General features: G+C 44.0%; 1 protein-coding gene and 1 long non-coding RNA gene across 6 annotated transcripts in view; one reads left to right on the plus strand and one right to left on the minus strand.

Annotated features, from left to right (window-relative positions):
* PPARA (peroxisome proliferator activated receptor alpha) overlaps positions 1-26,477 on the minus strand; it is a 76,784-nt gene that overhangs the window by 31,809 nt on the left and 18,498 nt on the right. The gene's annotated exons all lie outside the window — the stretch shown is intronic.
* On the plus strand, positions 2,245-17,191 carry LOC141275798 (uncharacterized). Of its 2 annotated transcripts, none has more exons than XR_012324118.1 (3): positions 2,245-2,334; positions 3,865-10,456; positions 12,079-17,191. It is a non-coding gene; the product is annotated as an uncharacterized lncRNA (long non-coding RNA). The 2 variants fall into 2 exon arrangements; XR_012324117.1 differs by having other exon boundaries at positions 2,276-9,612; positions 10,412-10,456.

The following is a 26,477-nucleotide window of genomic DNA, read 5'->3' on the forward strand; positions in this document are numbered from 1 at the left end:
TCCCAAATGATCACTTACTATGCCTCGTTAATGCCAGCTCAGAGGAATCTACTGACACTTGCCTTTGCTAAATCAAATCCAATTAGACTTCATTGAATGGTTTAAAGGTAAAAGATGGAATTTCTGTCAAAGGAGTACCATTTATGTAGCAGACAAGCAGCTCTCAGGCAACAAATTTTTCTGTTTTTCACCATTTCTATTTCACTCCCTTGTCAGGTTCTTCATACTTTCCTATATACTTTTTAGATATTAGAGATACTATTTAGGTGCCTTTTGGCTTCATTTGCTGGGCTAGGATTGAAAACAACATTTCAAAATAAACACAAGAATGCTAAAAAACCCTCTGGACCTTTACCTCGCGCCAGAAGTTCACTGAAATAGTTTAATCATTAGCCCACGCATAATGATTAACGACTAAGTAAGTATAGAAAATGCCTAGGAAACACATGTAAAACAGAAGAAAAAAGGACCGGAGTATAATAATGGTCAGGAAACGAAGGACTATGTATTTTAATGAATTAAATCAAACGTATTATGAACAGTCTGCACATCAGAGAGATTTAAGTAGAGCTTTCTAGATCTTTCCCAACAATGCCTAAGGCAAGACATTTCATAATCAAAAGAATTTGGCAAAAGCAAAAATGGGGGATGAAGGGTAGCTGGGAGCCTCTACACCTGTATCTTTAAAGGTGCAAAAAGAATGTTCCCGACTGCTTCCAAGAAGACGCCCTCCAGTTTTACACAAAGATCACACTCTATGATAGTACGGAAGCGGCTCCAGCCACTTCAAACCCAACTCTTTCCCATTGTCCTGAAAAGGGTGTTATCATTCTTAAATATAATCTTACTTTTGTGGATGGTGATATCAAAATAATTACAGGAAAGCTACAATTTGGACACACTTTAATGTCAGCTGCAATGGAATTTGAGTGAGCAGAGAAGCTTACTACAAGAATTAAAAGCCAACGCATGGGGACTTCCCTGGTGGCGCAGTGGTTAGGAATCCGCCTGCCAATGCAGGGGACACAGGTTCGAGCCCTGGTCCGGGAGGATCCCACGTGCCGCAGAGCAACTAGGCCTGTGCGCCACAATGACTGAGCCCACATGCCACAGCTGCTGAAGCCCATGTGCCACAACTACTGAAGCCTACAGCCTGTGCTCCATAACAAGAGAGGCCACCTCAGTGAGAACACCGCGCACCGCAACCAAGAGTGGCCCCTGCTCACCACAACTAGAGAAAGCCTGCATGCAGCGGCGAAGACCCAATGCAGCCAAAAATAAAATAAATAAATAAATAAAATTAAAAAAAAAAAAACAGATTTAGAAAAAAAAAAAAAGTCAATGGATGCAGCCACTATGGAAAACAGTATGGAGGTTCCTCAAAAAAACTAAAAATAGAGTTGCCATATGGTCCAGCAATCCCACTCCTGGGCATATAACTAGAAAAAACTGTAATTCAAAAAGATACATGTACCCCTATGTTCATAGTAGCAGTATTCACAACAGCCAAGACATGGAAGCGACCAAAATGTCCATCGACAGATGAATGGATAAAGATGTGGTACATACACACCATGGAATACTACTCAGCCATAAAAAAAGAATAATGCCACTTGCAGCAACATGGATGGACCTAGACATTATCATACTAAGTGAAGTAAGTCAGACCGAGAAAGACAAATACTATATGATATCACTTATGTTTGGAATCTAAAATATGACACAAATGAACTTATCTACAAAATAGAAACAGACTCAGACACAGAGAACAGACTTGTGGTTGCCAAGGGGGAGGGGGCTGGGGAAGGGATGGAGCGGGAGGTTGGGATTAGCAGATGCAAACTACTATATATAGAATGGATCAACAACAAGGTCCTAGTGTATAGCACAAGGGACTATATACAGTATCCTGTAATAAACCATAATGGAGAAGAATATGAAAAAGAATATAGATGTATATAACTGAATCACTTTGCTGTCCAGCAGCAATTAACACAACATTGTAGATCAACTATACTTCAATTAAAAATTTTTTTTTAATTGTCAGCAAAAGTCCATGGAAATGAAATTCGCATTTACCACCCAAAAGTTTTGACCCAGTGTAGACAGAACCAGTAGCCACGGGGATGATGCTGGGCTTTTAGCAGCCAGACAACAGAGAAGCAACGGAGGCCCGAGGCCCTCGACAGGTCCAGACAAGGAGGTCCTGACGGGTCTTGGCAGAAGTACATCACAGAGACGGCAGGCAGACGTAAGGCTGAGCCTTCACTTTCAGAGTCACGCTGGTGGTCACCGTTGGGATGGGAGGCCGTGTTTTATGACTTTGTGGACCATGTAAGTCCCCCTGAGCTGGTGACTGTGCTTCTCCCTGGAGACACCTTGGGGGGACACCCAGCCCAGGGCAGCGGGTGTGGGGGCCGGGAACAGGGCAGGGAGGAAGACAAGGAAGGTGCGCAGAGCACCCCAGAGCCAGGCCCTCGGTAACAGTCACTGCATTGCTTTTTTTAATGGGTCCAGCACCAGGGCAGGGTAGGTAGTACTGGTCCCATTGACAGAGGAGAAAACACAGAGACTCGGGGAGGAAAGTCACTTGTGCTGCCAGTAGGCGAAGAAAGAGAAAGAAATAAACAAGTGATCGTCGCAGAGGCAGTGTGACGAGTGCCGTCACGGGACACCCTGAGGGTTGGGAAGGCTCCACAAAGGAGGGGACACCCGAGCTGCATCCTAAGAGGTGATCAGAAAGGAATGCAGCAGCAAAAAATAAAAAACGGTAAGGGGCATTTCTAAGAAAAGCCCACATGCAGAGATGACCTAAAACATCAGAGTAAGCAGCCGAGGTCTGGACAACCCGCTTTGAGGGGGCTGGGTCAGCTACGCGTCGCTGCACGGCAAACAGCCCCAAAGCTCAGTGGCTTGAACTCTGCCACTTCATTTGCTCACAGTTCAGTGGCTCAGCAACTTGGGCTGGGCCGGGCTGGCCAGGTCTTCTGTGGTCAGGTGGCAGCCGTGGCTGGAGGGTCGGTGGAGGTGGGTGACTGTGGCCGGGCCCTTCTCACCACGTCCTACGGAGGCCAGCACAGGCTTCTGCAGGTGCCTTCGTGTTCCAACAGTGAATGCGGAAACTTCGAGACCTCACTCGTAAACGCTGCATCACTTCTGCCACATGCTGCGGGTCAGAGCGAGTTACGAGGCGAGCCCAGATCCAAGGGGTGGGGAGATGAACCCCACCTCTGAGGTGGGGGAGCCTCAGAGAAACTGGGACCATTTTTGATGCAGCACAGGGTGGGGGCAGGAAGAGAGCCTGCAGAGGCGGGAGAGGCCGGCAGTGCAATCAGGGCGCATCGGCGCTCTCGGGCGCAGGAGTGTGGACTCTGCCCCGCAAGCAGTAAAGGGGTCACGGAGGGATGGTAAGAGCTGCCTCAGGATTGTTCTGGCAGCAGGGTGGAGTCCAGATTATAGCAGATAAGGCGAGAAGCAGCAAGACTCCTTAGGAGGCTGTGGTAACCGTCCCCTAAGAGGTGACGGTGCCCCGGGAGCTGATGTGGGGAGGCAGTGAGGACGGAAGAGGACGAAGTGCTAACACGGACAGCTGGCAGGGCATGGAGCAGGGAACTGGGGCAGAGCCTCGGATAAACCTCCTCTCTGGCTCAGGTAACTGGGCAGATGGGGTGACATCCACGAAATCCAGAACGTAAAGAGAAGAGTGCGTTCCCAGGGTGGAGAGAGCCATGGAAGGGAGAAAGGTGACGAATTCAGTTGCGAACTGCAGGTTACGGTGTCTGTGGGACGCACAGGCTCGGCCTCTGCAAACGTCATCTCCTCTTCTGGGAAGTTCTGATAATGTTAGCAATGTTCTCCTCATAGGGTTCTTATCAACAGCAGCATCTAGGCGGGCCGGGTGGATGAAGCCCCAACCTCGGGGCGAGGGCAGTGCTCCTGGCGACCTTGGACACTTCAACCGTGAATCAGGTTAATAACATCCACGTGATCGTTGCATGTGTTCCTTGTGTCTGTGGAGCTCCGGGCTCGTGGCGGCTCTCCTTCCTCCTTCCTTACTGGGGAACTCTGTTCCCCCGGCCTCACCCATGCCTTTATCCTTTAATCACGCCCTTCCTCCTGCCTGGCTGGTCTTCCCCAAACTATAATATCCCCAAAGGCAAGAGCAAGCCTTATGCAAGTGTCCTGCACAAAATACCCCTTAGATGTGCTGAGCTGAACCACAAAGGAAACGTTTGTTTTCTAGGGCACCACTCTTCCATATATTGCATTGGTTAGCCTTCAAATTTCAGAGAGTATTACACTGAAGACTCTTTGACTCTGTTTCTCATATTTCTTCCCAAGCCAGGGTCAACAGCTTCGGGAGAGGTAAGTCAAAGAGTACAGTTAACCACGGGGGTAGAGTTGCAAACTGGAGAAGACAAGATACAACCAAGTGCACTGGTGTTTTGCAGCTCTGATCAATTTTTCGCTCTGTTAAGCAGGTCATCAAATCCAGATTTTTTTTAAACTGGACTTTATTTTTAGGAACAGCTTTAAGGGACTTCTCTGGCGGTCCCGTGGTTAAGGCTCCGTGCTTCCAATGCAGAAACCCGGGTTCAACCCCTACCTGGGGCAGTAGATCCCGCATGCCTGCTGCCACTGAGAAGCTCGTGTGCCGCAACTAAGACCCCGTGCAGCCAAAAATAAATAAATAAATAAATGTTGGAAAAAAAAAAGAACAGTTTTAGGTTCCCAGCAAATCCGAGTGGAAGGTACAAGAGAGTTCCCATGTACCCCCTTCTCCCCACATAAGCAGAGCCTCCCCGACTGTCAACATCCCACACCAGAGTGGGACATTTGTTACAATCAATGAACCTGTACTGACACATCATTATCACCCAAAATCCACAGTTGACATTAGGGTTCACTCCTGGTATTGTGAATTCTATGGGTTTTGACAAATGTATAATGACACGTATCCACCATTACAGTATCATACAGAGTAGTTTCTGCTCTAAAAATCTGCCTATTTATGTCTCCTTCCCACTTAATCCCTGGCAAGCCCTGGTCTTTTTACTGTCTCCATAGTTTGGTCTTTTCTAGAATGTCATATATTTGCAATCATACAGTATGTACCCTTTTCAGGTTGGCTTCTTTCACTTAGTCATATGCACTTAGATGGTTTTTTTTGAATTTTTTATTTTTTTATACAGCAGGTTCTTATTAGTTATCTATTTTATACATATTAGTGTATATACATCAATCCCAATCCCCCAATTCATCACAGCACCACCACCACCCCTGCTGCTTTCCCCCTTGGTGTCCATACGTTTGTTCTCTACATATGTGTCTCTATTTCTGCCCTGCAAACCAGTTCATCTGTACCATTTTTCTAGGTTCCACGTACACGCGTTAACATATGATATTTGTTTTTCTCTTTCTGACTTACTTCACTCTGTATGACAGTCTCTAGATCCAGCCACGTCTCCACAAATGACCCTATTTCGTTCCTTTTATGGCTGAGTAATATTCCATTGTATATATGTGCCACATCTTCTTTATCCATTCATCTGTCGATGGACACACGTTGCTTCCATGTCCTGGCTATTGTAAATAGTGCTGCAATGAACATTGGGGTGCATGTGTCTTTCTGAATTATGGTTTTCTCTGGGTATATGCCCAGTAGTGGGATTGCTGGATCATATGGTAATTCTATTTTTAGTTTTTTAAGGAACCTCCATACTGTTCTCCATAGTGGCTGTATCAATTTACATTCCCACCAACAGTGCAAGAGGGTTCCCTTTTCTCTACACCCTCTCCAGCATTTGTTGTTTGTAGATTTTCTGATGATGCCCATTCTAATTGGTGTGAGGTGATACCTCATTGTAGTTCTGATTTGAATTTCTCTAATAATTAGTGATGTTGAGCAGGTTTTCATGTGCTTCTTGGCCATCTGTATGTCTTCTTTGGACAAATGTCTATTTAGGTCTTCTGCCCATTTTTTTTTTTTTTTTTTTTTTTTTTTTGCGGTACGCGGGCCTCTCACTGCTGTGGCCTCACCCCTTGCAGAGCACAGGCTCCGGACGCTCAGGCTCAGCGGCCATGGCTCATGGGCCCAGCCGCTCCGCGGCATGTGGGATCTTCCCGGGCCGGGGCACGAACCCGTGTCCCCCGCACTGGCAGGCGGACTCTCAACCCCTGCGCCACCAGGGAAGCCCCTGCCCATTTTTTGATTGGGTTGTTCGTTTTTTAAATTTTGAGCTGCATGAGCTGTTTATATATATAATTTTGGAGATTAGTCCTTTGTCTGTTGATTCATTTGCAAATATTTTCTCCCATTCTTAGAGTTGTCTTTTCATCTTGTTTATAGTTTCCTTTGCTGTGCAAAAGCTTTGAAGTTTCATTAGGTCCCATTTGCTTATTTTTGTTTTTATTTCCACTACTCTAGGAGGTGGGTCAAAAAAAAGATCTTGCTGTGATTTATGTCAAAGAGTGTTCTTCCTATGTTTTCCTCTAAGAGTTTTATAGTGTCCGGTCTTACATTTAGGTTTTTAATCCATTTTGAGTTTATTTTTGTGTATGGTGTTAGGGAGTGTTCTAATTTCATTCTTTTGCATGTAGCTGTCCAGTTTTCCCAGCACCACTTATTCAAGAGACTGTCTTTTCTCCATTGTATATCCTTGCCTCCTTTGTCATAGATTAGTTGACCACAGGTGCATGGGTTTATCTCTGGGCTTTCTATCCTGTTCTATTGATCTGTATTTCTGTTTTTGTGCCAGTACTGTACTGTCTTGATTACTGTAGCTTTGTAGTATAGTCTGAAGTCAGGGAGTCTGATTCCTCCAGCTCTGGTTTTTTCCCTCAAGATTGCTTTGGCTATTCAGGGTCTTTTGTGTCTCCATACAAATTTTAAGATTTTTTGTTCTAGTTCTGTAAAAAATGCCACTGGTAATTTGATAGGGATTGCACTGAATCTGTAGATTGCTTTGGGTAGTAGAGTCATTTTCACCATATTGATTCTTCCAATCCAAGAACATGATATATCTCTCCATCTGTTTGCATCATCTTTGATTTCTTTCATCAGTGTCTTATAGTTTTCTGAGTACAGGTCTTTCACCTCCTTAGGTACGTTTATTCCTAGGTATTTTATTCTTTTTGTTGCAATGGTGAATGGGACTGTTTCCTTAATTTCTCTTTCTGATTTTTCATCATTAGTGTATAAGAATGCAAGAGATTTCTGTGTATTAATTTTGTTTCCTGCAACCTTACCAAATTCACTGATTAGCTCTAGTACTTTTCTGGTAGCATCTTTAGGATTCTCTATGTATAGTATCATGTCATCTGCAAACAGTGACAGTTTTACTTCTTCTTTTCCAATTTGTATTCCTTTTATTTCTTTTTCTTCTCTGATTGCCATTGCTAGGACTTCCAAAACCATGTTGAATAATAGTGGTGAGAGTGGACATCCTTGTCTTGTTCCTGATCTTAGAGGAAATGCTTTCAGTTTTTCACCATTGAGAATGACGTTTGCTGTGGGTTTGTTGTATATGGCCTTTATTATGTTGAGGTAGGCTCCCTCTATGCACACTTCCTGGAGAGTTTTTATCATAAATTGGTGTTGAATTTTGTCAAAAGCTTTTTCTGCAATTATTGAGATGATCATATGGTTTTTTTTTTTTTTCGTGGTACGCGGGCCTCTCACTGTTGTGGCCTCTCCTGCTGCGGAGCACAGGCTCCGGACGCACAGGCCCAGCGGCCAGGGCTCACGGGCCCAGCTGCTCCGCGGCAAGTGGGATCTTCCCGGACTGGGGCACGAACCCGCGTCCCCTGCATCGGCAGGTGGACTCCCAACCACTGCGCCACCAGGGAAGCCCTATGATCCTTTTAATGTGTTGTTGGATTCTGTCTGCTGGTATTTTGTTGAGGATTTTTGCATCTATACTCATCAGTGATATTGGTCTGTAATTTTCTTTTTTTGTAGTATCTTTGTCTGGATTTGGTATCAGGGTGATGGTGGCCTTGTAGAATGAGTTTGGGAGTGTTCCTTCTTCTGCAGTTATTTGGAAGAGTTTGAGAAGGATGGGTGTTAGCTCTTCCCTAAGTGTTTGCTAAAATTCACTTGTGAAGCCATCTGGTCCTGGACTTTTGTTGGAAGATTTTTTTAAAAAATTTATTTATTTTGGCTGCGTTGGATCTTCACTGCTGCGTGCAGGCTTTCTCTATTTGTGGTGAGCGGGGGCTACTCTTTGTTGCGGTGTGTGGGTTTCTCAATGCGGTGGCTTCTCTTGTTGCGGAGCACGGGCTCTAGGCGCGTGGGCTTCAGTAGTTGTTCCTTTAGCATTTGTTGTAGAGCTGGTTTGGTGGTGCTGAATTCTCTTAGCTTTTACTTGTCTGTAAAGCTTTTGATTTCTCTGTCAAATCTGAATGAGATCCTTGCTGGGTAGAGTAATCTTGGCTGTAGGTTCTTCTCTTTCATCACTTTAAATATATCGTGCCACTCCCTTCTGGCTGGTAGAGTGTCTGTTGAGAAATCAGCCGTTAACCTCATGGGAGTTCCCTTGTATGTTATTTGTCATTTTTCGCTTGTTGCTTTTAATAATTTTTCTTTGTCCTTAATTTTTGTCAGTTTGATCACTATGTGTCTTGGCATGTTTCTCCTTGGGTTTATCCTGCCTGGGACTCTCTGTGCTTCCTGGACTTGGGTGGTTGTTTCCTTTCCCATGTTAGGGAAGTTTTCGGCTATAATCTCTTCAAATATTTTCTCAGGTCCTTTCTCTCTCTCTTCTCCTTCTGGGACCCCTATAATGTGAATGTTGGTGTGTTTAATGTTTCCCCAGAGGTCTCTTAGGCTGTCTTCATTTCTTGTCATTCTTTTTTCTTTATTCTGTTCTGCAGCAGGGAATTCCACCATTCTGTCTTCCAGGTCACTTATCCCTTCTTCTGCCTCAGTTATTCTGCTATTGATTCCTTCTAGTGTAGTTTTCATTTCAGTTATTGTATTATTCATCTGTTTGTTTGTTCTTTAATTCTTCTAGGTCTTTGTTGAACATTTCTTGCATCTTCTTGATCTTTGCCTCCATTCTTTTTCCAAGGTACTGGATCATCTTCACTATCATTATTCTGAATTCTTTTTCTGGAAGGATGCCTATCCCCACTTCATTTAGGGTTTTTTTCTGGGGTTTTATCTTGTTCCTTCATCTGGTACATAGTCCTCTGCCTTTTCATTTTGTCCACCTTGTCATTTTGTGAATGTGCTTTTCCTTCCACAGGCTGCAGGATTATAGTTCTTCTTGCTTCTGCTGTCTGCCCTCTGGCGGGTGAAAGGCTTGTGCGTGCTTCCTGATGGGAGGGACTGGTGATGGGTAGAGTTGGGTGTTGATTTGGTGGGCAGCTCAGTAAAACTTTAATCCACTTGTCTCCTGATGGGTGGGGCTGAGTTCCCTCCATCTTGGTTTGTTTGGCCTGAGGTGACCCAGCACTGGAGGCTACTGGCTCTTTGGTGGGGCTAATGGTGGACTCTGGGAGGGCTCACGCCAAGGAGTACTTCCCAGAACTTCTGCTGCCAGTGTCCTTGTCCCTGTGGTGAGCCACAGCCACCCCCCACCTCTTCAGGAGACCCTCCAACACTAGCAGGTAGGTCTGGTTCAGTCTCCCCCGGGGTCACTGCTCCTTCCCCTGGGTCCCAGTGTGCACTCTACTTTGTGTGTGCCCTCCAAGAGTGGAGTCTCTGTTTCCCCCAGTCCTGTCGAAGTCCTGCAGTCAAATCCCGCTAGCCTTCAAAGTCTGATTCTCTGGGAATTCCTCCTCCCATTGCCAGACCCCCAGGTTGGGAAGCCTGACGTGGGGCTCAGAACCTTCACTCCAGTGGGTGGACTTCTGTGGTATAAGTGTTCTCCAGTTTGTGAGTCACACACCCAGCGGTTATGGGATTTGATTTTATTGTGATTGCGCCCCTCCTACCATCTCACTGTGGCTTCTCCTTTGCCTTTGGATGGGGTGTATCTTTTTTGGTGAGTTCCAGTGTCTTCCTGCTGATGATTGTTCAGCAGTTAGTTGTCCCATGAATGTATTTCTACTGCCAGTCCTGTAGTGCCTAGAGGCCCAAAGGTGCAGTACTAGTTTTAAGGGAAAGACAGAAGTCCCTTTCCCTTTATCTTTAACTTCTCGGGGCCAACTTGATGGAAATCTAAATTTGCTCTAAACCAAGAGTAACCAAGTAGAAAGATAATTATTTTGGTGTAGTTCTAATATATGCTGGAGGTTAGTTTTGGTTTTATGATTTCAGGAAGTTGATAAAAGAGATGTGTCCATTTTTCTTTCTTTTTTTTTAACCATTCTTTAAACACTGAAGTATAGTTAACTTACAATGCTGTATTGTTGTTAGTACAACACACACACATACATATATACTCTTTTTCATATTCTTTTCCAGTATAGGTTTTTACAAGATACTGAATACAGGTCCCTGTGCTACACGGTAGGTCCTTGTTTATCTATTTTATATACAGTAGTATGTATCTGTTTAATCTCAAACTCCTAATTTATCCCTCCCCCTGGCCATCTCCTTTGGTAACCATAAGTTTGTTTTTTATGTCTGTGAGTCTGTTTCTGTTTTGTATCATTGTTTTAGATCCTGCATATAAGCGATATCATATGGTATTTGTCTTTCTCTGTCTGACTTACTTCACTTAATATGATAATCTCCAGGTCCATCCACGTTGCTGCAAATGGCAGTGAGGTGTCCATTTTTAGATCTTTCACCTTTAACTTTCCCCTTCCGTTTTGGATATGGTCAATGGTATTGTATTTTGCCAGAGCAGATAAGTTCTGAATGTCCTTCCACTTCTTCAAGTCTTACGAGAAGCAGCGGTGGAAGAGCAGAACAGGGTCGACCACAGAATTCTAAAACAGGGGAACTCAAAGTAAAACCTTTCTCACTCTACGCATAATGTAATGAGAAATGGTAAATACCAGAAGTTTCTAAGAGAGAAAAGTGCCTCCAGCAACACCCTGAAAATCCAGTGCTCACTCGGCCCACAGCACCACTGGGAATTTAGCACCAGCCTTTTCATAAACGCACTCAGGATAACATAAACTTTACCAACATGGTTCAACTTTCTGCAAGGTGAAAACCATTTTTTGGACATTTTCATAAATAACACTAAGGTTCAAAATGAATCGGTGTGTCAGTCCTTCAGAGTTTTCTGTCTTCTGCTTCTCCTACTTGACTGAACAACGGATGCTGGCGCATTCTCAGTCTGTGTTTTGCTCTCCAGCAAATGAGACAAAAGGAATTAATATCCCAAATCTGGGATATTAATAGAATGTTTTCACTGGTTTCATCCTCTTCCATAAGGATAAGGAGATTGGGGAAAAGAAACACACTTCTCTTCAGCAGTTCTACTCAGGCAATGGACATATATTATAATTTTATTTCTATGGCCACTGAGCAGTGGTTTATCTTCAGCGTTATTGGTCTGTGAATGGCCTGTGATAGGCATTTTGAGGAGACACCTGACTAGGACATAGCTCTTACCCTTAAGGATTTCCAAAGTAATCAGGAGATGGCAGAAGATAAAACATGTTCACCGATAATGACCCCAGAAGACAGAATACGAGGTGGCACCGGGTATTGTAGAGGGAGAGATTTCAGAGAGAAACCCAATCACCGCACTTAAAAACTAAACAGGAGCTCAGCTTTGCAGAACTTCTTTTTTTAATTTTTATTTTGTGCGTGTGTGTTTGTTTGTTTGTTTTGGACGTGCTACGTGGCACGCGGGATCTTAGTTCCCCAACTGGGGATTGAACCCGGGCCCCCAGCAGTGGAAGCGTGGAGTCCTAACCACTGGACCTCCAGGGAATTCCCAGAACTTCTTTTTTTAATTAAAACTTTAATCTTAGCCCAATGATTAGGAAGCATGGGTTCTGGAGGCATCAAAACTGCCACCGCTGAATGTAAGTTGTGTAACATTTGAGCTAATCTACAAAGTCCCTAAGCCTCCATTTCCCATCTATCAAGAGAGATGCTGAACTTGAGATGAAGTGGTGAGTCATATGCACGTCATTTCATTCTTTTCTGCATCCCCTCTGAAACCACAGGGAAAAGACTGAAAACAAAACCAAAAGGGATCAATCCAGGAAGAAGAGAAGAGCAGGAGGAGACAGCAGCAGGAGCAGCTGGAGGCTGGAAAGGAGCTGGATGTGGAGGATGGAGGAGAGACCGCGAAACCAGCACCTGGAAAAGCAGGAACCCCAGGTTCCCCCTGCAGAACCCCGGGCACTCAATAACTGGAGGTACCAGGCATGGGTACAACTGGGGCGAAAGTAGGAGGATGGGCAGAAGCTCTGAGCAGTGGCCCTAGATCCTCTCCCCCATCTGTCTCCATGGCAACTTGCCATGCCTGCAGGGATGTGAACCAGGGCGTTTGCAAGCACAGGGGATTGCTGACACCCCAGCCTGCTTCTCCTCTTCCTTCTGGAACCCCAGGGACTCTAGGTCTACTTCCCTCCCTCCCCCTCAACCCCAAATAGGGGATTGAAATATCTTCTATGGGAATATCTTCCATTTAAGAAGGGAGACTTAAAGACACCAGCAGTCAGCCCAAGAGCCCTTTCCTCCCCGTCCCAGCCTGATCTCCACAAGGATGTCTAAAGTGAACATCCCCACCTTCTGCCCACAGCCTCAATCAGCTTTTTAGTTCCTCCCTTTTAAAGAAAATCAGACAACCCTCCCCCACAAATACCAGACCTCTGAGGAAGGTCCCTCCCGTGAAATAAAGAGAGCTAACCAACCAACCAACACAGGAAAAAACAGCTCAGAGGAAACAATATACAGGAGGAAGAAACCTACATAACCAGGGGAAACATGAATATCCTCAGAAAGATGAGATATTGCGCTCATGAAAAGCAGAGCATCGCATAAAAAAGAGCATTCAGAGAACAAAAACCCTCTTGGGAATTAAAAAACATGATCCCAAACTTAATAGAAGGGTTGGAGGATAAAGGCCATAATCTCCCAAAAAGGAAAGAGAAAAGACAGAGATGGAAATGGGGGAAGACAGACGAGAAAGTGAGAGCACCAGTCCAGGAGGTGACTCATCCAAATGACAATGTCCCGGAGGGACGGAGGTGAGGAGACCCGGCAGAGGCAATTATCCACAAATGAATTCAAGGACAGTTCTCAGAAATGAAGGCTGTGAATTTCCAGGTTCCCAACAGAATGCGTGAATGCAGACCCACATCAAGGCAGGCCACTGGGAAATTCCAGAACACACTGGGATAAAGAGGACAGCCCACCAGACCCTACCAGCTCTCACAGGGGGGACACATGCCCCATGCAAAACATCAACTATCAGAATGTTTTTGGATTTCTCACCTTTACAAAGCTTCAACGCCTTTACAGCGGGGAAGGAAAGTGACTCCCGCTCGTAACTCAATATCCTGGTAGACCACCCATCAGAGGGGAAGGTAGAAAAGCTCCTGTTCATTCTTTCAGTGTGGTAACTGTGTCTCACTCTGAGACTCTGGATTCTCTCCCTCCCGTAATACTTGGTACTTGTCTTGGGGGTAATGATGGACGAACTTTTTTTTTTTAAATAAATTTATTTATTTATTTTTGGCTGCATTGGGTCTTTGTTGCTGCACGCGGGCTTTCTCTAGCTGCGGTGAGCGGGGGCTTCTCATTGCGGTGGCTTCTCTTGTTGAGGAGCATGGACTCTAGGCCCGTGGGCTTCAGTAGCTGTGGCACACAGGCTCTAGAGCGCAGGCTCAGTAGTTGTGGCTCATGGGCTTAGGTGCCTCGCGGCATGTGGGATCTTCCCAGACTAGGGACTGAACCTGTGTCCCCTGCGTTGGCAGGCAGATTCCTTTTTTTTTTTTTAATTTAAGAGAAGCTTTTTATTGACTAAAAGGTACTGATTTGGATTTAATATAACAATACACTTCTGGAAATGTCTTACATGAGGGTTATACACACATTCACTGGTAAAGTTAGATGTACCCCCTTTTTTTTTTTTTTTGCAGTACGCGGGCCTCTCACTGTTGTGGCCTCTCCCGTTGCGGAACACAGGCTCCGGACGCGCAGGCTCAGCGGCCATGGCTCACGGGCCCAGCCTCTCCGCGGCATGTGGGATCTTCCCGGACCGGGGCACGAACCCGTGTCCCCTGCATCGGCAGGCGGACTCTCAACCACTGCGCCACCAGGGAAGCTCCCCCATTTTTTTTTAACATCTTTATTGTAGCATAATTGCTTTACAGTGTTGTGTTAGTTTCTGCTGTATAACAAAATGAATCAGCCATATGCATACATATATCCCCATATCCCCTCCCTCTTACATGTCCCTCCTACCCTCGTTATCCCACCCCTCTGGGTGGTCACAGAGCACTGCGCTGATCTCCCCGTGCTATGCGGCTGCTTCCCACTAGCTATCTACTTTACATTTGGTAGTGTATATATGTCAATGCTCCTCTCTCACTTCGTCCCAGCCTGCCCTTCCCCCTCTGTGTCCTCAAGTCCATTCTCTAGGTCTGCGTCTTGATTCCTGTCCTGCCCCTATGTTCATCAGAACCATTTTTTTTTTAGATTCCATATATATGTGTTAGCATACGGTATTTGTTTCTCATGGGTCTGTAGTAGTACCCTATCACCTCTGTGAAAGCTACAGAACACTGGTATGCGGATTGTAGGTTTAATTTGCATTGCCCTGATGACTACTGATGTCGAACATTTTCCTCATGCTTATTGGCTACCCACATATCTTCTTTGCTGAAGTGTCAGTTCAAATCTCTTGCCCATTTAAAAACTAGGCTATTTTCTTATTGGTGAATTTCCAAAGTTTTTTTTTTCTGTATTCTGGTTACAAGCCCTTTAACAGGTTTATGCTTTACAAAGATTTCTTTGCAGTTTGTAATTTGTGTTTTCATTTTCCCAAAACTGCCTTTTGAAGAGCCAAAGTGTTCATTTTGATGAAGTCCAATTCATCAATTTATTTCTTTTGTGGATTGTCTTATTGGTGTCATATCTACGAAGTCTTTGCCTAACCCAAGGTCGTAAAGATTTTTTTCCCTGTGTTTTCTTCTAGAAGTTTTACAGTTTTAGACTCTACATTTAGATCTATGATCTAGTTTGAGGTTTTTGTTTTTGTTTTTGTTTTTTTTGCGGTACGCGGGCCTCTCACTGCTGTGGCCTCTCCCGTTGTGGAGCACAGGCTCCGGACGCGCAGGCTCAGCGGCCATGGCTCACGGGCCCAGCCGCTCCATAGCATGTGGGATCTTCCCGGACAAGGGCACGAACCTGCGTCCCCTGCATCGGCAGGCGGACTCCAAACCACTGCGCCACCAGGGAAGCCCTTTGAGTTAATTTTTGTCTATGGTATGAGGAATGGATCAAAGTTCATTTGGGGCATGTGGATAAGCAATTGTGCCGGCACCATTTGTTGAAAAGATCGTTCTTGCTCTACTGAACTGCCTCTGTACCTTTGTAAAAAACAGTGATTTCTGTTAGTAGCAAGTATGAAATTTTATCAAATGCTTCTTCTATATCTATTGAAATGATTATATAGTATTTCTTTTTCATTCTGTTAATTTGTTGAATTATGCTAATTTTTGACTTTTAAACTATCCTTATATTCTTGGGCTGAACCCATTAGGCTATGATATGACATTCTTTTTATACATCATTGACTCAATGTCCTAAACTGTAAATTAGAATTTTTGCATCTATGTCCGAAAGGGATATCGGCCTTTAGTTTTCTTTACTTGTAATGTCTTTGCCTAGTATTGGTATCAGATTAATGCTAGCCTCCTGGAATGAACTGCAAAATACTCCCACCCCTTCCATTTTTTGGAAGATTTTGCCTACAATGGAATTGTTTATTCTTTAGATATTTGGTAGAACCTACCAGTGAAGCCATCTAAGCCTGAGGTTTCTTTGTGGAAAGGATTTTAAAATTCTATTTATTTAATAGACGTAGGGCTAGATAGATGATCTATTTCTTCTTGAGTTCAGTTTTGGAAATATGTGTATTTCAAGTAATTTGTCTTTTTTATCTGAGTTGTCAAACTTATTGACATACAGTTCATAATATTTTCCTGTTATCCTTATAATAGCTGTAGAATCTGTAGTGATGTCACCTCTCTCAATGCAGATATTAGTAATTTGTATCTTTTCTTCTTTTTCTAAATAAGCCAGGCTAGAGGTTTATCAACATTATTTATCTTCTCAAAGAACCAGCTTTGTGTTTCATTGATCTTCTCTGTTGTGCTTGGTTTTCTATTCATCGATTTCACCCTGATCTTCATTATTTCCTTTTTTCTGCTTACAGTGGCTTTAATTTGCTCTTCTTTTCCTTAAGGTCATTGATTTGAGTCCTTTTTTCTTTTCTAACATAGGTGTTTAGTGTTATAAATTTTCATCTAAGTACTGCTATAGCAGATTCCACAAATTTCAATACGTTGTTTTTATTTTCATTCAGTTCAAAATACTTTCTAATTTCTTCTTTGATTTAGTTTTTGACACATGGCTTATTTAGAAGCATGTAATTTAGTTTCCAAATATTTGGTGATTTTTCACTCCTGTTTATATTAGCGATTTCTAATTTAATTCCATTATGTCAGAGAATCTACTTTATGTGACTTGAATCTTTTAAAGTTTACTGAGATTTGTTTTATGGCCCAGAATACAATGTACCTTGGTAAACATCTGTATGCACTTGAAAATAATGTATATTCTGCTGTTGTTGGGTAGATTGTTCTATATATTGTTCTACATGTCAATTAGATCAAATTGGTTGATAATGTTCAAATCTTCCATATCGTTGTTGATATTCTCCATATTTGTTTAATAAATTACCTGACTACAATTTTGTATTTGTCTGTTTCTCCTTGCAGTTCTATCAGTTTTTGCTTCATGTATTTTATTATTTTTTTAAATTTATTATTTATTTATTTATTTGGCTGCATTGGGTCTAAGTTGCTGCTTGCAGGCTTTCTCTAGTTGTAGACAGCGGGGGCTACTCTTCATTGCGGTGCGCGGGCTTCTCATTGCGGTGGCTTCTCTTGTTGCGGAGCACAGGCTCTAGGCACATGGGCTTCAGTAGTTGTGGTGCCTGGGCTCAGCAGTTGTAGCACGCGGGCCCTAGAGTGCAGGCTCAGTAGTTGTGGCGCATGGACTTAGATGCTCCGTGGCATGTGGGATCTTCCTGGACCAGGGCTAGAGCCCATGTCCCCTGCATTGGCAGGCGGATTCTTAGCCACTGCGGCACCAGGGAGGTCCCACACCATGTATTTTAAAGCTCTGTTATTAGATGCATAAACTTTTAGAATTGCTAAATCTTCCCAACGAATTGACCCCATTATTTCTTCAAATATTTTTTCTGTCCCCCACTTTTTTCCCCAGGGTCTCCAATTATACATATATTAGGCTGCTGTTGTTCAACAGTTCACTGATGCTCTTTTTATTTTTAAAAAATTGTTTATTCTGTGTGTGTCATTATATGTATATAATCAGTTCTGGGTAGGTCTCAATTCATTGATATTTTCCCCCTCATTATGGATCCTCTTTTCCTGCTTCTTTGCACGTCTAGTAATCCTTGATTAGATGTTAGACATTGTAATTTTTTACCTTGTTCAGTGCTGAGTAGTTTTGTATTCCTATAAATATTCTTGAGCTTTCTTCTGGGATGTAGTTAAATTACTTGGACAATTACTTGGAAAAGATCCTTTTGTATCTTATTTTTGAGATCTGTCAGGCAGGACCATAGCAGTATGTAATCTAGTGCAATTATTCCCCCCTACTGAGGCAAGATCCTTCTGAATAATCTACCCAATCCCTCTTGAAGTATGAGGTTTTCCAGACTGGCAGGTGGGAAACAGGCACTGTTCCTGGTCCCATGTGAGTGCCAGGCACTACTCCTGGCCCAGTTTGAGTGCTGGCCACTGTTCCTTCTAATCCTCTCAGATGGTTCTTTTCCTGGCCTCAGGTAGTTTTACTCACATGCCTGCACCAAGCAGTACTTAGCAGATCTCCAGAGTTCTCTCCTCCAGTACTCTGCCCTGGGAATACTAGACTCTTTGGTCTCTCCAGAGTCTCAGCTCCATCTCCTCAACTTAGAGAACCTTCCAGGCTCTGCCCAGGTTCTCCCTCCCTGCACCACGGCCTGGAAACTCACTTCAGTCACACCTCTCACCTTGTTTGTTTTCACCTCACAACCATCAGTGTCATTCATGGCCTGATGTCCAATGTCTTGAAAAACATTGTTTCATACATTTGCCTGGATTTCTCCTTGTCTCTGGGAGGAGAGTAAATCAGTTCCATTCCATCTTGGGCTACGGAACCAATCATTTTTACACACATAGGGTAAGTTGGTTACAAGGTCACAACCACTATCTCTCAATCTCTTTAGGTCTATGTCCCATCCTGATAAATAGAAATACCTCAGATTCTCCTTTAATATTGTTTAAAATTTTAAAGTAAATGATTTTTAAAGACTACACTTTAAAAATTCACCCCCTCCTCTGAGAGTCTGCTAAGCCTCCTTGGGTATATGAGATGCTGATACATCTTTTTGGTTATAAACCTGAGATCCTGCTACAAATTCTTGGGAATATATCCCAAAATCTAATTACCTCTTGGGGTCTATACCTGAGACTCTGCAATACCTACCTTTAAAGGTATAACACTTTCCTATTCATACAGAGATAAAAAGTTGCAGAACAGAAAATAACAATTGTCTTGTTGGAGGCTTATAGGAACATTGTGACTAGATCTACAGACAGCTGCAGGAACAATGGATTCTGGCACCAAAAAGGCTGCAACAACCTGCCACACCCCCTCCCGTTTTAGTATAAAAGAAGCCTGAATTCTAACTCAGGGAAGATGGCTCTTTGGGTCACTAGTCCACCTTCTTCTCAGTCTGCTGGCTTTCCAAATAAAGTCACTATTCCTTGCCCCAATAACTCGTCTCTCAATTATTGGCCTGCCACTCGGTGAGTAGTATGAGCTTGGACTTGGTAACAGTACTAAGATCTACTCAGTAATCCTGACAGTATGGTATTGGCAAAGGAACCAACACATAGACCAATGATTAGACCACAAAACCCTGAAATAGGCCCATACAAATATGCCCAACCGATTTTTGACAATTAAAAAGCAATTCAGGGGCTTCCCTGGTGACGCAGTGGTTGAGAGTCCACCTGCCGATGCAGGGGACACGGGTTCGTGCCCCGGTCCGGGAGGATCCCACATGCCGCGGAGCAGCTGGGCCCGAGAGCCATGGCCGCTGAGCCTGCGCGTCCAGAGCCTGTGCTCTGCAACGGGAGAGGCCACAACGGTGAGAGGCCCGCGTACCGCAAAAAAAAAAAAAAGCAATTCAAGGGAGGAAAGACAGCCTTTTCAACAAATGGTGCTGGTACGATTGGATATCCATAATTAAAAAAACATGTACCGCCATCTGAGTCTCACATCTTACACAAGAATTACCTCCTAATGGATCACGGACTTACATGTAGAATATAAAACCGAAAAACTTATAGAAAAACTAGGAGAAAAGCGTCAGGATCTACAGCTAAGTAAAAAGTTCTTAGGCTTGACACCAGAAGCACAGTCCCTAAAAGGAAAAATTGATAAACTGGACCTCATCAAAATTAGAAATGATTGGTTTATAAAGAACCTTATGATGAGGCTGAAAAGACAAGTATACTTTGGGTGAAAATCACTGTAAATCACATATCTGACAAAGGGCAAGTGTCTTGAATACATAAAGAAATTTCAAAACGGAACAATAAAAAGCCAAAATTTCAATTAGAAAATGAGCAAAAGACATGAAGAGACATTTAAGTGAAGAGAATATGCAGACAGTAAAACAGGCACATGAAAAGATCTTCCACATCCTTATCCACTAGGGATTTGCAGATGAAAACCATAATGAGATATCACTGCACACCTATCAGAATGGCTAAAATAAAAAAGAGCAACAACACCAAGTGCTGGTGAGGATGTGGACAGATAGCATCACTCAGACATTGCTGGTGGGAATGTAAAACAGTACAGCTACTCTGGAAAACAGTTGGTCAGTTTCTTATAAAACTAAACATACAACTACCATATGACCCAGCAATGGCGCTCTTGGGCATTTATGCCAGTGAAATGAAAACTTACGTTCACACAAAAACCTGAACACACAGGGGCTTCCCTGGTGGCGCAGTGGTTGAGAGTCCGCCTGCCGATGCAGGGGACACGGGTTTGTGCCCCGGTCCGGGAAGATCCCACATACCGCGGAGCGGCTGGGCCCGTGAGCCATGGCCGCTGGGCCTGCGCGTCCGTAGCCTGTGCTCCGCAACGGGAGAGGCCACAACAGTGAGAGGCCTATGTACCGCAAAGAAAACCCCACAAAAAACCTGAACACATACCAAGAGCACAAGTGACAAAGGAAAAAAACAAATTGGACATTGAAATTAAAAAATTTGTGCTACAAACACTATCATCAAGAAAGTGAAAAGACAACTCACAAAATGGGAGAAAATATTTGAAAATCATATATCTGATACAAGACTTGTATCCAGAAGATATAAAGCGCTCTTACAACTCAACAACAGAATGACAAATACCCAAGTAAAAAATGCGCGAAGGATTTAAACAGACATTTCTCCAAAGAAGATATACAAATGGCCAACAGGTGTATGAAAAGATGTTCAGTGTCATTAGTCAGGGAAATTCAAGTCAAAATCACAATGAGATACCACTTCACATCCACTAGAATGGCTACAATCAAAAAGACAGACAATAACAAGTGTTGGTGAAGATGTGGAGAAACTGGAACCCTCACGTATTGCTATTGAGATTGTAAAATGACGTAGCCATTTGGAAAAGTTTGTCAGTTTCTCAAAAAAGTTAAACATAGAGTTATTATATGACACAGTAATTCTACTTCTAGAGAAATGAAAACATACATCTACACAAAAACATGTTCGTGGCAGCATTATTCATCACAGCCAAAAAGTGGAAATTACATGTCCACCAATTGATTAATGGATAACGAAAATGTACTATATCTACACAATATTCTTGGTGACAAAAAGAAATGAAGTATTGATTTGTGATACAACATGGAGAACCCTTGAAAACATTATGCTAAGTGAAAGAAGCCAGTCACAAAAGACCATGTATTGTATAAATGCATTTATACGCAACGTCCAGGACAGGCAAACTGTAGAGACAGAAAGTAGATTACTGGTTGCTTAGGGCTGGGGTGGGGTGTGCAGGGAATGAGGAATGATTGTTAGTGGGCATGTGGTTTCTTCTAGGGGTGATGAAAATGTTCTAAAATTAGATCGTGGCAATGATTGCAGAACACTGTAAGTATAATGGAAACCATGGAATTGTATACTTTAAACCATTGTTTAAATACACTAGTTACACATCAGTGTATTGTATGTAAACTACGTCTCAATGGAGCTATTTAAAACCTGTACAGCAGCTTTACTCATAACTCATAACTGGAAAGAACCTATATGTCCTCTGATGGTGAATGGTTTCACAAATTTGGTACATTCATTCTACAGAATACTGCTCAGCAAAAAAAAGGAATGAACTATTAATATACCCAACAGGGCTTCCCTGGTGGCGCAGTGGTTGAGAGTCTGCCTGCCGATGCAGGGGACACGGGTTCGTGACCCGGTCTGGGAAGATCCCACATGCCGCGGAGCGGCTGGGCCCGTGAGCCATGGCCGCTGAGCCTGCGCGTCCGGAGCCTGTGCTCCGCAACGGGAGAGGCCACAACAGTGAGGCCCACGTACCACCAAAAAAAAAAAAAAAAAAAAAAAAAAAAAAAAATATATATATATATATATATATATATATATATATATATATATATATACCCCCAACAACCTGTATGAATCTGATGGGAATTATGCTAAAGGAAAAAGTCAATCCCAAAAAGTTACATGACACAGGATTCACGATGTAACACTCTTGAAATGACAAAATGATAGAAATGGAGAACAGACTGCAGGGTAAGGAAGGGGTCAGGGTTTGAGGGATCAGCGTGGCTCTCAAGGGCAAGCAGAGGTGATGAAAATGCTCACCTTGACAGTATCACGTTGATATCTTGGCTGTGACATTGCACTATTGTTTTGCAAGATGTTACCGCTGGGGAAGCGGTGTGAAGAGTACTGGGGATCTCTCTGTATTATTTCTTACAACTGCCTGTGAATCTACAATTACATCAAATTTAAAGATTTTTTAATTTTAAAAAAGTACTAAAAGGGAGCTAAATTAGGAGTGATGTCTTCAGAACAGGTGAGCTGTAGCTCAACATCTTCTGATCTGCAGCTTTCCGAAGCCGAACATGGTAACGCATGCAGCTAAGATACAGAAATTACAAACTGTCTTTCTGGTTTGTTCGTTCGCTTTTTTTCTCCACTTGGAAGTAATTTCACTTACAGAATAATTGCACGTGTGCGCAAAACAGTACAAAGAACACTGTGAACCCTGTACCCTTTATCATATTCACTGATGATTAACATTCTATCCACTTGCTCTGTCTTTATACTTAGGTAGCCATACAGCGTGTGTGTGTGTGTGTGTGTGTGTGTGTGTGTGTATTTGAAGCATGACCCTATCTCCCTCAATACTGAAGTATGTGTTTTCTACGAATAAGGATATTCTCTTACATACTACAGTACACTTATCAATTTCAGTATATTTAACAGAGATATAATACTTTATGATTCAAAGTCAAATGTTGTCGGTTGACCCAATAATGTCCTTGATATTATTCCCTCCAGGACAGGATCTAGCGTAGGGTCAGATACGGCATTTTGCTGTCATTTGTCTTTTGATCTGAAACACTTCCATAGCTTTTCTTTGTCTTTTCATGACAGCAACTTTTTAAAGGCATACCATTTTCACTCCTCCTGTTTTTAAATGGAATGTAGACACTGCTTTAATTCCTACTCGTAGTGGCTTACCTCTAGGTAGGTATCTGCAGAGAAGAGTCAGCACTTCCTAAGAGCCTCTAACTTGAGGTATCCTAGGTCCTCCTCTGGAGCTGGGTGCTTCAGTAGGCTCCTAGCCTCTCTAGCAACTTTCACGCCCTCAGTTTTGTCCGTTTGCCAGCTGGAAATGTTTGCAAGGCTTTCCTATTTGGAACTAGAGGTTCCCAGAGCTACATAGCTTCAATTCCTATTCGCCACGACGATAAAAGAAAACTAAAAACATAATTATTCTGTAAATTTCCAAATAAGAAGAGAGCGAAAAGAACAGCAACGAAATAATGGACTTAACGCCGATTTTCAGCAGCTCAATGATTCCAACGCCAATGTTGGTAACAATAGCCGATGGTAGAACAATGGCTTTTCTAAAGAAACAAGGATGAATGCAACTTAAAGTGACAAGGACACTAAGGGAACAGAAGCAATCTGTTTAAGGAAAAAAGATGAATTTCCTGCTATAAAGTCAAGCTGTGCATAAAAATAAGAGAACCAGGAAACCTACTAAGGGTTTATTCATAAGACCCAGCGCCGGGGATTTTAAGGAGGAGACGGTCATGTTTCTGCGGTAACTGATTAAGTATATCCACTGGGGCAAATTCGGGAGGGGTTGAGGTGCCTGTCAAAGCACCAGTGCTTGACGCGCAGAAGGCTCTGTGCGGCCACCCTGCCAGCACGAGGGCATGTCTGATAGCACAAGGAGGTCAACTCAATGCTTTGTGACGACCTAGAGGGGTGGGATAGGGAGGGTGGGAGGGAGGCTCGAGAGGGAGAGGATATGGGGTATATGCATACGTAGAGCTGATTCACTTTGTTGTACAACAGAAACTAACACAACGTTGTAAAGCATTTATACTTCAGTAAAGACGTGGGGAAAAAAAAAAGGGGGCACGTCTGAGGCCGGGACCAGCTGTCGACATGCCTTTACCCAACATGCCCTGCTGTGACCTTGGTCTTTAAGGCTGCAGCAAGTTACAGCTTAGGGCCTTTTGGACAGGCTGGTTTGTTTGTTTCTTGTTTGTTTTGAAAGACTGTTTTCTTCCTAATTACTTGCATCCATCCTGTCTCTGCCCAGCCCACAGCGTCACTCCCCCCACCCCGGCCCCACCTGGACTTCTGCAACACCCTCCTAACTGGCCCCCTAGCCAGCCAACTCCTCTCTCCAAGGGTCTCACGCGTTGCTGCCAGTCGCATCCTGAAGTCCAGCCCTGATCACCCCACCCCTGCCTTAGGCGTCCCTCTGAGGAGCACCAGTTCCACACCTGGATTTGCAGGGAAGGAAACAGACCAAGGATCACCGTCCAGGGTCACATGGCTACTCAACTGTCAGTTCTCCTGCCCCGTGCGCCGTGCAGTGTCCTCCCGCCATATCACCTTGCTGCCCAAGCTGCACACTGCCAGCCCTCGGAGAGGCCCACCAGCCTCACAACCGGCCTGCGGCTTCTGTCCCTGGCCTCTGACGACAGCCGGAAGGAGCCCGGAGCAGCTGAATTGCAGTGCACGGTGCCCCCACTCAGAAGCCTCCTCCCCAGGGGCTGCTTTCACAGAGTGCACAGCCAGGGCGCTTACAATGTCCCCAAGGCCCTCCACGGTGACCTGCTGCCACCTTCCCGCTGGGACTGCACGTCCTCCTCGTCCCAGGACATTCCTGCAGTCATACTTGCTTGTGCTCCCCCCGCGAGCCCGGCCCCGGCTGCCTGCTGCACCAGGACGCGCCCCTCCTGGAGTCTGCTGAGACTCTCACCTTCCAGTCCTTTCTCAGACGTCACTTTCTCAGTGAGGCCTCTTGGCCATCCTTGCAGCGCCCTGGCCCTCCCTGGACGCATGCCCCCCACCCCCCCACCCCCCGCCTCTGCCTGTAGCATCTTCGAACACACCAAGCCGAGCACGGACTCTGCCACTGGGCTGATCGTCTGTCTCTCCCCGCCAGAGAGCCAGCTCTACAAGAAAAGGGATTTTGTGGGTTTTTTGCTCGCTTATGTACCCCCCAATGCTTAGAATGATGCCTGGCACAGAGAAGGAGCTTAATAAACATTTGATGACGTTTTATCCTGAATGGATCAAACTTCTCTTCATTCCCCTTTGCAAACCCTGTGTTCTGGCCAAAATAAACTACTCAGCACCTGCCAGACTCACCTCCTGCTTTCCAGCCTCTGTGCTTTATCTGATTCCTTCGTCTGGAATGTTTCCCATTCCCACACATGTTAGGGGAAGCTCAAGTACAGTTCCTCCCAAAAGCTTTCCCGGATTCACCCAGGTGGGAGGACCCCATCCCTCACATCACAGGTATTGATTGATGTCTAACTATCCACCTGATCTGTTAACTCCTTAAGGCAGAATTCACACCTGCTACCGTCCTTGCCATACAAGGCAGGTGTTCAATAAATATAGACTGATCCAATCTAACATCGGTGCTACACTCTGGACATTGGTCCTGTTCCTACAAAAAACCTTCATATCGTTTTAAGCAACGAACCGAAGAAAGGAGTCTACGCAGAAGACACCACCGGGGTTCAAAGGCAAAGGCTGGGCGCGGCACAGATGCTCTTCTTTAGAATTAGGGATTCATGCAACTTCAAGTGACAAGAATGCTGAGGGAACAGAAATGATCTGTTTAAGGGGAAAAAAAAATGGCGAAGTTCCTGAAGCTTATCCTAAGGCATTCTGGGAGGCGGGCATGTAGGGGCTTCAGGGCTGTATAACCTGTCTGTCGCCAGTTCCGAGAGTCCACACCGTTCAGCTGAGCACAGTCGAGATGCCCACGTGAACTTGGTGGCAGAGGTCAGTGTCCCTTGTTTGGCACTTTAGGCCTTTCCAGAGAGAACTGACCCCTTCCCAAGACTGAGTTGTCCCTTCCGGGAACACGGTACAGCCATCTGTTTATTTGGGCTACATTTAACGTCAATAGTGTGATCAGTTTTCTCAGTAGAGGTCTTACATACCTTTTTTAGGTTTAGTCTTAGGTATAAGACACATACATTTTCATTTAATTTAATTCTTAATGAATAGATTTTGTTATTTAGAGTAGTTTTATTTTTTCCAATTCTTAAATTGAAGTATAGTTGATTTATAATGTGTTAGTTTCTGCTGCACAGCAAAGTGATTCAGTTATACATTTATATAGTCTTTTTTAAAATATTCTTTTCCATTATGGTTTATCATAAGATATTGAATACAGTTCTCTGTGCTGTACAGGAGGACCTTGCTGTTTATCCGTCGTATATATAAAAGCTTACATCTGCTGACCCCAACCTCCCACTCCATCCTTCCCTCCACCCCCTCCCCCTTGGCAACCACCAGTCTGTACTATTTAGAGTAGTTACAGGTTTACACAAAAAACTGAGCAGAAAGTGCAAAGAGTTCCCATGTACCTTCACAGTTTTCCTATTAGTAACATCTTGGTACAATCGTTACCACTGATGAGTCAATATCAATATATTATTAACTAAAATCCATAGTTGACATCAGGGTTCACTCTTGGTGCTGTACTTTCTACAGATTTGGACAAA

This window comes from Tursiops truncatus, chromosome 11 (genome assembly GCF_011762595.2).
Source record: "Tursiops truncatus isolate mTurTru1 chromosome 11, mTurTru1.mat.Y, whole genome shotgun sequence".
Taxonomy (NCBI): Eukaryota; Metazoa; Chordata; class Mammalia; order Artiodactyla; family Delphinidae; genus Tursiops; species Tursiops truncatus.